Source organism: Sus scrofa, chromosome 13 (genome assembly GCF_000003025.6).
Source record: "Sus scrofa isolate TJ Tabasco breed Duroc chromosome 13, Sscrofa11.1, whole genome shotgun sequence".
In the NCBI taxonomy this organism is placed as follows: Eukaryota; Metazoa; Chordata; class Mammalia; order Artiodactyla; family Suidae; genus Sus; species Sus scrofa.
The window spans coordinates 151,756,689-151,768,690 of NC_010455.5; the positions used below are offsets into that span (position 1 = coordinate 151,756,689).

At 40.6% G+C, this 12,002-nt stretch overlaps 1 protein-coding gene across 26 annotated transcripts in view; it reads right to left on the minus strand.

Moving 5' to 3' along the window:
* BBX (BBX, HMG-box containing) overlaps positions 1-12,002 on the minus strand; it is a 286,716-nt gene that overhangs the window by 38,313 nt on the left and 236,401 nt on the right. The gene's annotated exons all lie outside the window — the stretch shown is intronic.

The window sequence follows — 12,002 nt, forward strand, 5'->3', positions numbered from 1 at the left end:
TTAAATTTCTAAAATTTCACATATAGGGTATTAAAGGAGAAATTTGCCATCTTCTTCTCCAGCGTCCAGGTATTTTGAAACTGCAATCTAAAGCTATTGTCTAGAAGAGGAAATTACAGCTCACTGTAAAATTCATTTTCAGTACCTGTGTTTTCATTAATAAACACTCCCTGTAAAGCCCCCAAGTGCCAGGACCACTGCAGGAGACTAAAGATACATAAAATAAATAAAGTCTGTCCCATGTTGTCCCGACAGTTCCACACCCCGCCCCCTCCCCATTCCCTTTGAGGAATTCATCAGGAGTGACAAGGCTGATTAGGCCAAGGGCAGCACAGGAATTCTAGGACGTTACTCATTTTATCTACTTTGCATTGTCAATTTAGAGGAAAAACACTATTAGGGCTTCCTGAGCCCTCAAATCAAGCACATGAGTAAGCAACTGCTCTGCTTTAAAAGAAAAATCACCATTTTTAGAATGGCAAGTTGTCAGAGATAATTAACAAGCGTAAAATTCATTTTTTCACCCTTTTTAGGGCTGCGCCTGTGGTATATGGAAGTTCCCAGGGTAGGGGTTGAATCAGAGCTGCAGCTGCCAGCCTACGTCAAAGCCACAGCAACAGGGGATCCGAGCGGCACCTGCGACCTATGTCTTAGTTTGCAGCAACACCAGATCCGTAACCCTCTGAGCCAGGCCAGGGATTGAACCCATATCCTCACAGACACTAGTCAGGTTCTTAACCTGCTGCGCCACAATGGCAACTCCCGAAAATTCATTTTTAAGTGGATAATACGTTGAATTAAACATCAGATGCTATTTTACCTCATTTTCCCCCCTAGTACTTTCAAATCTTTCCATGAGAATTACATTATGATTAGTAAGTCTGGGAAGAACTGGAAAAGGGGTGGGGGGAGAGGGAGACAGTGAAAGAGTTTGTGTTTTGTTGTTGTTGTTTTTTAAAGGAACATGACAAGAGTATCCAGCCCTTCAGATCATGAATTGGGAAGATCTGAACTATCACAAATTCACAACAGAGCTGTCCCTTTCAGGAAATCATATAAGTTAACTTATAGACCTCAGCAAGCAGTTATAAGGACTGAGAACTTCCCTTTATAAAACCTAACCAGACAAGAGATCAAAGCCAAATATTATCTTAATTCCAAAACACTGATATATTTCATCTTCCCTTCATGCTTTACTCTCAGGGGAATTTGGTGTTTTTATACCAATTTTGAAATAATTTTTATTTTCATTTCTTAATTATTCTGGTCCTTCATAAACATAACTCTCCCATGTGGAGAGAGTGACTATGCTAGTTCTGGAAAGAAGGCTAGAAAAGCATCTTGAAGGTAAATTTTATAGTTTTCAACTACTATCACTCTGGTGGCCTTTAATAAGTCACTTCAGGGACCTTTGGCCACCCAGGCATCCCACCCTGGTTTTTACAGTGGGATGCCAACAGTTTGCATTTGCACAGGTTCATCTTAGCAAAGCCAATAACACTTTGCAAACTCTATTCTCAGCTTCAATATATTTCAAAACAATTCTCCTCATCACCCCTGATAGGATTCTACAGCTAGGAACGAAATGGAACAAATGCAGACACTCACTCTGGGGACATATTTGGGGAAATGGCATAATATTTCTTGGGAAGGTAATTACACTGAACACTAGTCATGCTTTACTTCCTTGATTCAGGCTCTTAAAGGTTTTTTTTCACAAATAGAGCATGTTAATTCTAAATTATAAGAAAAACAATTACATTGCTGGAAGAGAAACTATAAAAATAAAACAAATAACTACAAATCACAAATCTATCTAACCAAAACCCAAAAACACACAAATCAGACTCTCAGAGTTGAATGTCATTCTAGAGGTGATCTAATTTAGCATTCTTCCCAAAGTAGAAATTCATTTTTCTCCAAAATCCCTGAGAGTGAGTTACCCAACTTTTTGCACAAAGACAGTGACCATATTAAAAGGAAGTTCGGTTTGAAATTTTTAAAATACTGAATAAAAATCTGCAACCCTTTCAGTTTTGGTTATTCTCTGAAGCCACTTAGATTAATCCATTTTTCTCTTGACAGACTCAAATCCTAGAAGATACAAGACTTTATGTTTCTTTGAGTGTCTTCTCTTGGTGTAACTTATCATCGCATGTAAAGGCTTCTTGACCTTTCAAAAGTTGGGTCCCCCTCATCTACATGTGGTATGGGGTCCTAAAGTGAGAAACTGGACTTTACTGAAATAAGCTGGGCTCGTGTGCAAGCACCATACTTGCTCACCTAAGGCTACACAGTGAGCCATGCAGTTTATACTTGAACCCACATGAGGATATAAAGGCTGAGAAATGGTTAATAGTACATCCTCTGCTGAGCTGCTGTGAGGCCAAAGTGAACAAATGTGTGCAAATAAAGCTTGTAAATGACATAAGCGTAATAAATTCTGGAAAACACCGATGCTTCAATTTAGTAATATCTTTCTTAGATTAAGTTCCTAGTCTTCTCGTAATACTCTAGATAAAAAGTGGAACTATTTGCCAGTTGATAGGGCCACTAATCTTCTAATGGAACCAAAGATGAACTTCCCCGCCCTCGACTGTTTTTAAAAAACAGGCCAAACTTCTGGCTTGTATTTGGCTTATGGTCAATTAAAATCCTAGATTTCATTATCCACCTACTATGCTGTGAAGCTTGGTTTTTCCCATTCTTTATTGTTCTGTTTTTTGTACCTGGACACAAAATTTTTCATTTTTCCTTGCAATGTGTATCCTTTCAACAAGTGAATTAAATTACCTTCTAGCTTTGTGTTATAGACACATTTGATAAATTTGCTTTTTATGTCTCTGTCCAAATCTTTGGTAATAATGTTGAATGGGACATGGCCAAGGACAGAGCCTTCTGGCAAACCTCTAGAGCCCTTTCATCGGGTTGATTTGAACATTAATAAACTTAAGCAATCTAAGAGTGTTTAATAATTGTCTATATTCCCCCCTCCATTTTGTTTACAGGACATCATAAGATTATCAGTCAAAAGTCTGGCTGAAATCTGGATACAGAATACAAACAGCATTCTCTTAGTCTATTTTATAAGCATTCAAAATAGAAAATGAGAATGGCTTGTACACCAGTCACAGTTTAATTAGGCAAAGAGAAACAACTTATAGCGTATCTAGCCAAGGGAATTTAATGCAGGGAATAAGTTGATTACACAGGTCATGAAGAATGAGGATAGCCAAACAGGAGATGGTTAGGTAGCCCAAGGATTGGCAACAGCAGGAAGCCAAAGTGAGAGGAATAGTGTTACAAAGCCCAGGGGCCAGCTCCCCAGTGGAAGACAGGCCCATGGTGGTCAGTGTGGGGGGAGCTGGATACATGGAAGAGATGCTGCCTTTGCTTTACCCCCACCAGGGCTTACCCCTTCTCTGTTCACCCCAGACTCTCTCTTTCTCCCATCCCCTAATCTCCCACCAGTGTCTCTCACTGGCTGGACTCAGCCGGAAATCAGGGGACCCAGGAACCCAGGAAAGGCAGTCTGCAGCCACTTGGGGTATTAGCCAACACACAGGGCAAACTGATTCTGGGGAAGGAAGCATAAAGATATGACTTCTGTGGGGGAGACTTCAATAATTTCCAGCTTTCATCTTCTTTTCTATGATTTTAAACATTATTAGAAATAACTTTTAAATGTTTCCAGGAATTAACAGTCTAGGATATTGTACATGACATAAACAGAGCCTGGGAGCACCTACAGATATAGTAACTCTTAGAAAATGCCATCACTCTTAGATGTGAGCAAATTTTATATTGAGATGCAGTTTCAACAGGCAGGGATTCTACAGCCAGACTGTACAGGACAATAGACTGGCTCTGCCACCAATTAGCTCATTTTCTCTAAACCTTTCTATGCCTCAGTTTCCCAGTCCATAAAATGTGGATGTTAACATAGTATTTGCCTCAGGAATACTGAGGTTCAATGAACTGCACATGCATCATCCTTAAAACAGCATCTAGCACAGAGCAAGAATAATGTATTGTGACAACTAGTCCTTTGGGGTATTATGTGATGTAGGATAAATGCTGGCTGCTATTAGTAGTAATATTCATTCTGGTATCATTAATAGCACATCATGGCCCTGGTAGACTAACTGCTTTGCTCCAATTTTTCATTCTAGGGTTGAATGATTCTATAGCGAGAGGGGAAACCATACACAACAAAATTAGATTCAGAAAGTTCTTAAATCAATTATCTTTCAGGAAGCAACTGTTATTAAAGATAAAATCAAGCTCAGTTCTACTTTTGGGTACAAGCATATCTATTCACATCTACTTTGGGTACATATAGCAACACTTTAGTGGAACTTAGGAATACAAACTACATTATGTTCCTGTGCATGGACGTGCACACAGATAAGCACACAGTGGACACAAAAGAACATAAATCAATGTGAACTCAAGTGAGTAAAACTGCATTGTGGGAAGCACAGAATTAATGGCTGTTATTAATTAGCCAACTTGCCCTTAATAGAGGGTTGGTTGTTAATCAGGCCTTGAAACAGAACATGCCTTAGTAAATGACAATTTATTCTTCCATTATTATTTGAAATTGAACGATAACCTTCTTTAAACGTGGGAATATAAAATCATCTGCAGGACACCTTCTGGATGGAATTCCCATGGCTGTATTCAAGGAAGTTAAAATGTTAATGTTTTAAATCAAATGCTGGGCATAAATACTTGATATCTATTGTCTATTCCCTCGGGTACTACTCAATGTTTAATAACTATAACTCAGGGGGCACACAATGTGTCCTGGTCACCTCTGTGTTCTCCTTCAAGAATATCCTAGTACCTTTCAAAACAAAGGCATTCAACAGATAATTGTGTTGAACTGAATGGTTCATTAGTTCCGAGGTAAATGATGAATCTAAAATTCATTCTGATTCTCACCAGAAAAGAATTACAAGTCTATAAAAAACAATGCTAATCACGACCACGCTACTGTTTGGGATCACACTGTCCTTAGTTATGGTTCCCAGGAGCATGAGTGAAAATTAAACACCAATATTTTAATTTTACCTCTGGCAACTGAACGCACACTGAGCCTTCTTATTGTTTTGTGTAGTCAGAGTAGCTTGAGAGTGATGTGCTAGAAGAAATGTCTCTTACTCCCAAAAGAAAAGCAAAAATTATGTTGAAACCAAGATCCTTTGGATGCACATGTTGGACAGATATATAAAAAACTATCCTCTTCAAAATGATTGCAAAGAAAAAAATCAATAAAGATATCAAAGGGATGACATAAAATGGAGGGATTATTTTTCATGTTTCTGAGTTCAAGGAGGCTGTCATTTCAGTTCAGGTAAGACCACACCTTAGGTTCAGGGTTTGTTACTGGGGACTAGCTATGAAGACATAATAAATCTGTGCTGCATCAAGCTTTTATCTCTTTGAATCAAAGGCATTTTAGAATGTATTCCTTTCTACAAATGTTAAGATATTTATTTCTTTCATGTTTCCTGCTTTAAACGACTAAGTGAAATGACCAGTGAAAAATAATTAATCATATGCACTAGATAAGAAATAGGACCACAGAAGCAGATGCCCTTTAACTGATACAAAGAAATGGGTAAGTAGTTCTAAAATGTACCATATTATTTCACTCTTAATTATATTTTGTCTTTCATTGACTGATATAAAGGATCCAGCTAGATTAAAAACAAGAGAGTGTGAAAACAGACCCATTGACACTAATCAAGAAGTTTCCATTTCAAAAATCTCTGCTTTTTAGTACAAAACAAATGTTTTGCAGCCAAGGTATGTTTACAATCACTTTGCACTGGTTTATTATCTGCCAAAACAGTGTAGACATAATCTTAGAATGGCATGCATTTAGCAGTGTTTTCCAAAATGTGCACTTCTCCCATAATTAAATAGAACCAGAATGTTTCTGCCATAAAAATATACTGGCTGATGGTTTCAGAGGATAAAAAAATAGCATCACTGCTAAGAAAATTCAATTTTCTTTATTATAAAAAGATAACTGGTCACAGAACAGTGGTCTAAGTGTGTCTCAACACTAAAATCTGTGCATATTAAATAGTTTACTATTTGGTTTGCTGAAACAATTGGGCCAGGTAAAATAGTGGTTTAAATGTTTATTCCCTATTTCTTCAGAAATTATACTATTTCTGAAGACTCTGGGTGGGGTAGAGGTAGCCTTTGTTCCAAAAGACCATCTACTGAACTCTCCCCCAAAGGTCTTATAGGAAGTCACTAAGGGCCTTTCTACATTTCAGTTCCTACAAAAGTAAGTTGGTGCAAGTGGAAATAAAACGAAGCTTCAGGAGTTTTAAAAATGACTCATAACTCTGCACAAAAAGGCGAGAAACACACCACTTTGAAATGAAAGGCCCCCTCAAATATATCGTTGGTGTTAGAATTTGGTTATATGTGAGAGTGCAGGTGAAGCTGAGGTGGGAACTACACACTGAGAATGTGGGCTTCGGAGGGTTACAATGGGATGGAAGGGATAACGCGCAACAAAAATTTGAGGACATGATGGAAAACTTAAACAGAGACATGCTGCAATTAAATACCACCTATATTTCATTGCAGATGCTGCAATCAAATACCACCTATCATTGGTAGTGATTGGTGCTAACAAAAGGGATGGGTTTTCCTACTTTTGTCAATATAGTATATAATTTCTGTAATTTTATCATTATTCAGCTTTTCTTAAAGTGGGCCATAATTTCCCTAAGATTTAACTTTTAGATACTAGAATAAATTCATCTTTACTTAACCATTTGATTTTAAATTATAAGGGTTTTTTTGTTAAGTTAGAATGCAAAAAAGCATTGCATTGAGATTTCTGAAAAACATCTTCATCCTTTGTTAATACATGGGGTTAACGACAACTTTTTCAATTTCTCTGAATCCACATCTACAATCTTCCTCTATCTTCAACTTCACCTTTATAGATCAATAGTTTTACCAACTGAGACAACGAAGAAAAGTACAACACAGACAAAGGGTATGACAGACCAAATCCAGGTGACTGCTCTTTACTTTTTTTTCTCTGTGCTCAGAGGAACATGGGTTTCTGCTTTCCAGATTATTTACCTAGCTGGCAAGACTCTCAGTATTGGATTTCCTCAGTTATCCCTCCCCTCTCAGCATCTTTCATCTCTGCTTTTGAGGGGCTTCCTCTTGGTTCAAACATGCAGGCTTCCCTGAAGTCGGGCTCCAATGTCAGCGTCAAACTTCTGGAAACTGTTCTTCTCCCACACACTGAAGTTCGGGGCTGGAGTCACCTCTGGCTCCCTCCCGCCCTGGACCTTTTCTTTTTTTTAACAGCCACACTCTCAGCATACGGAAGTCCCAGGCTAGGGGTTCAACTGGAGCTGCAGCTGCTGGCCTAGGCCACAGCCACACCAGATCCGAGCTGCATTTGTAACCTACGCTGCAACTTTCGGCAACACTGGATCCTAAACCCGCTGAACGAGCAAGGGATAGAACCTGCATCCTCAAGGACACCTCGTCAAGTTCTTAACCCACTGAGCCACAAAGGGAACTCCTGACTCCCCTTTTGTTCCACCTCTTATGCTCACTCAATCATTAACTCCAACTGAACCCCCTGCAGCCTCCCACCCCACTGTCATCCCCCCTAGTCCTGGTTTCTGCCTTCTGATACCTGGACGTCCACAGAGACTTTCCACTCTGTTCTACACAGCTGCCAAGTGAGTCTCCCCAAGTGCTGCCCACCTCTGCATACCCCTGCTCCAAATCTTTAACCACTCCTCATTATTTTCAAGAACAAATTTCTTTGCTTTGCAATAAACACCTCACAGTTCTGACTTGCAGCTACACTCCACCGTCACCTTCCATAAATCTCCTAGCATAGCCCTGGGCTCCTACCCAGCTCATCTAGTTCTTGTCATCTATTTCCGGTTTGCCTGCCTTTATCTCTCTGCTGTATCCTCCTCATATCTCCATTTAATGATGTATAAATCACCATCTCCACTGTGTATGGGTGGGTAGGTATAAAAGAGAGGAGGTGGACAAGTGTAAATGCGTGCTGGCAATGACTGCTGGACTCAGAGTCAGGGCTCAGTAGAGAAAGGAGAGGAAAGTCACATTTATACAACAAACACTTCTCTAAGGGGACAGCCTCTTAACAGCTCTGACCAACTGCCCTTATGCAGAAAGGCTAGTCTAGCATCTCTAGACCTTTTACATTTTTTTTTTTTTTTTTTTTTTGTCTCTTTTGCCATTTCTTGAGCTGTTCCCGCAGCATATGGAGATTCCCAGGTTAGGGTGGAATCAGAGCTGTAGCCACTGGCCTACGCCACAGCCACAAAAACGCTGGATCCAAGCCGCGTCTGCAACCTACACCACAGCTCACGGCAACACTGGATCCTTAACCCACGAGCAAGGTCAGGGATCAAACCCGCAACCTCACGGTTCCTAGTCAGATTCGCTAACCACTGAGCCACGATGGGAACTCCTAGACCCTCTACATTTTCAAGAGAGGTCAGAAGTATGTACTTATTTGAAATCTACAATTTAATTTTCTTTTTTTAATTTATTTTTTTGTTTTTTGGGCCATGCCCACGGCATGCAGAACTTCCTAGGCCAGGGATTAAACTCAAGCCACAGCAGTGACAATGCCAGAGTCCTTAACTGCTAGGCCACCAGGGAACTCCTGATAAAATATTAGCCACTAATTCAAATGTAAAATATAATACAGGTCAACAAATTGTGAGCCATCAAAGTATCTTTGAAAGCTAGATGTGGCCCAAAGGCTGCCAGTTTTCACCTCTGTTCCTCAACAGCCCCTTTATCATGAAGCATCTTTCCTCACACTCTCTCCCCCTGCACTGGGTCCCCAGAACACTCCTGCTAATGTTAATCACACCCCTTCGGGTTTTAGACATTCACATTAGGTATCACTTTAGACATTCAGTTTAGCTTCCTCATTTCTCTGCATGCTTTCCTGTGAAACCACTTGCACTATTAATGTATTTCTTATCCCTCAAAACTTTTTACATTTTATTTCTTTGCAACTGGAGAATAAGTTCCTGAAGGACAGGAGGCGTACACCGTCACTTCCTCTAGTCCTCACACTACCTTCCAAAGTGTATGCACAAACAGGCACTTATTTAAGGGTGTAAGATCTATCTTTGCAGTTTCAAAAGTAGAACCACTTTTTAAAAGGAAATATCAGCTCTGTTTCTTTGACAGCAGTCTCGAACAATCTGTCATCTTATTCAGCCATATATATATGTGTAGGAGTGAGCTGTCTTCCATAGAGCCTTCTATAACATGCAAACTCCTATAACAAGCAACTTGCAGTCTTATATTCATGTAAAACAGGGTGACAGAATAGCCTAGTGTTGAAGAGCCCAGGCTATAGAGAGACTCTAACACTTTCTGTCCATGTGACCTTGGGCGAGTCATAAAACCTCCCTGACTTTTTGTTTCTCAATGTTTAAAAGGGGAATAATAATAGTACCTACTCCAGAGGATAGCTGTGTAAATTCAATGAGTACATATAAAGTACTTAGAAAAGTGCCTAGTGCACAGTAGATGATAGATGTCAGTCATTATTACCCAAGGTTAGATAATAAAACTTACTTGCAACAAAAAAATAAAATCTTCTATTAAATTGCATAATGTTTTAAAAAACACAGAAGATTATTTAAGAAAAACTAGAAGTAGGAGCTCCTGTCATGGCGAAGCAGAAATGAATCTGACTAGGAACCATGAGGTTGTGGGTTCGATCCCTGGCCTTGCTCAGTGGGTTAAGGATCTGGCGTTGCCGTGAGCTGTGGTGTAGGTTGCAGATGTGGCTGAGATCTGACGTTGCTGTGGCTGTGGCGTAGGCCAGCAGATGTAGTTCCAATTGGACCCCTAGCCTCAGAACCTCCATGGGCTGTGGGTATGGCCCTAAAAAGCAAAAAAAGAAAGAAAGAAAGCAAAAAAAAAAAAAAAAAAAAGAAAGAAAGAAAAATTAGAAGTAAAACAAATAGTAATATTTTTAGGCTTATACTCCAGCCCCTAGTGGCACTCCAAACACCAAAACTGAATCCAGAGATAAGATGTTTCTATACCACTGATCTTAGAATGAGTTTACCTCATTGTAATAAAAATATCTGTACATCCACATGCAGGTAGCTTCAGAACCTCACTGTTAATGGCACAGAATAGACCCTCAGAAATAACTGTTAGAATAAATTGCCCCATTTATTATAGCAGGCAATTTTAGTAACAAAGATCTTTATAAGTGTAGAACTGTCTTTGCTAAATTGTACAGATAAAGATGTCTCTGTGTGTCCTCCAACTTGAGCCACTGTAATATACAGTGATTTTCCAGGAAGTTACTGTGCTGCTTTGCTGTTCTTTATATGACATGACCTAATTCATTTCAAAATGGAAGGAAACAGTATATTATGGTACCTGCACCAATTAACTGATTAGCTGAACAGGATGAACCTCATGAAGGTTCAGACATAAAGAATTGTATTTTTCTCATGCCCTGACCTCAACTGCACAATGCCAAATCTCCCTTCCTAGCTGGAGCAGAGTCCTGAAAAATATCTGGAATAGATCCCAGAATTTTCAAGTCATTTTCAGCTATTACAAATCCACCCAGTTTGAACTGCCAATCAAATACCCAAAGCAGGGCCTTCCCCAGGGCATCTCCTGGCTCCAGGTGCTGAGATTTGGGGAGGGGTCCTCACAATGCCTGATCTGGGAGTGCCAGCCCATCTAAGTCTCTTTCTGTCTGCTGCCAGCCTCCTCAAATTTTCTTTTTGCTTGCTCAAGTGGGTGTAGGGCACAGCAATAAGTATATGCCTACATTATCTCTTACTTCTTGCCAAGACAAGACATTTTTTGCAAGCAACAGCCCCTATCTTTGGGAGGGCTCCTCATTCATTCCTTCTCTCAAGCCCACACACAGGAACAGTGCTGGGAATCGTGAGTGGTAAGTTCTTGGGCTGGTTCTTGGCCCTTCCTTCACAAGACATAAAGCCTCCAGCTGAAGCGACAGAAAAAGGAATGATGGAGGTAAAACTAACTGTCCATGGTTATATCTTTCTTTGTTCCTGTTAACTTCACACAAGACTGAACGACCTTGACAGGGAATGCCAAGGACAGAGATGATATATAAAACATTTAAGAGGCAGGGGTACCAAGTGATCAGAAGTGGTGTGGTCTCAGGGCTAGAACAGGGTGCCATAGGCCCTTGCTGGGCCCTCCAGTTGCCGGAAGGATCACCGGAGCTCAGAGATGCTGGCAGAGTTGCTCAGGTGGTAGGGTCCCAGTCTTTTTACTAACAACAGGAAGTATTTTAGTATTTTCGTATATCAGTATTTGCAGCTGTCTTGGTGCAAATTAGCTGAACATCATTTTTGCTTGTGGGAGCTCCTCAGAGTGTCCTAAAGTGAGACATGGGATGTTCCAAGGTCTGCCCTCTGCCAGCCACTCCCCATGACCATCCCATAGCCTCCTGCTTGAACTACTTTCTGCTTGTTCTCATGGCCCTGGAAAACTCATGCATCTTTGCAAGGCCACAACAGAGAGTGCAGCAGGCTATTCCAAGTCTCTCCCTGGTGCCAATGTCCTCCAACTCTCTTTTTTCCTGGTCAGAGAGGTGAAGGGCACAGCAACATCAGAAGACATGTGTCGCAGTACCAGTCCCAATCTTTCACAGGGGTTCTCGCAGAGCTCTCTTCATTCTCGTGACAGAGGCCAGGGATGAAGAAGGGGAAGCACTTCCAGGACAGGGAGAAAAGCCACCCTATTCCAGATGACTGCAGAGCTGAAGATGCCCCCACCATGGGGTTACTGTGGGGACGAGAGGGGTAACCCCTGGAGTGGAAGATGGGATGGGAGCTGAATTGGTTGTCTCTTTATAAACCCTGAGAGAAGGATCCAGCCCACACTAAAGCTGCCTTGTTGGTGGCTTTCCTTTTGCAAGATGTGAATTTAAAAGCTGC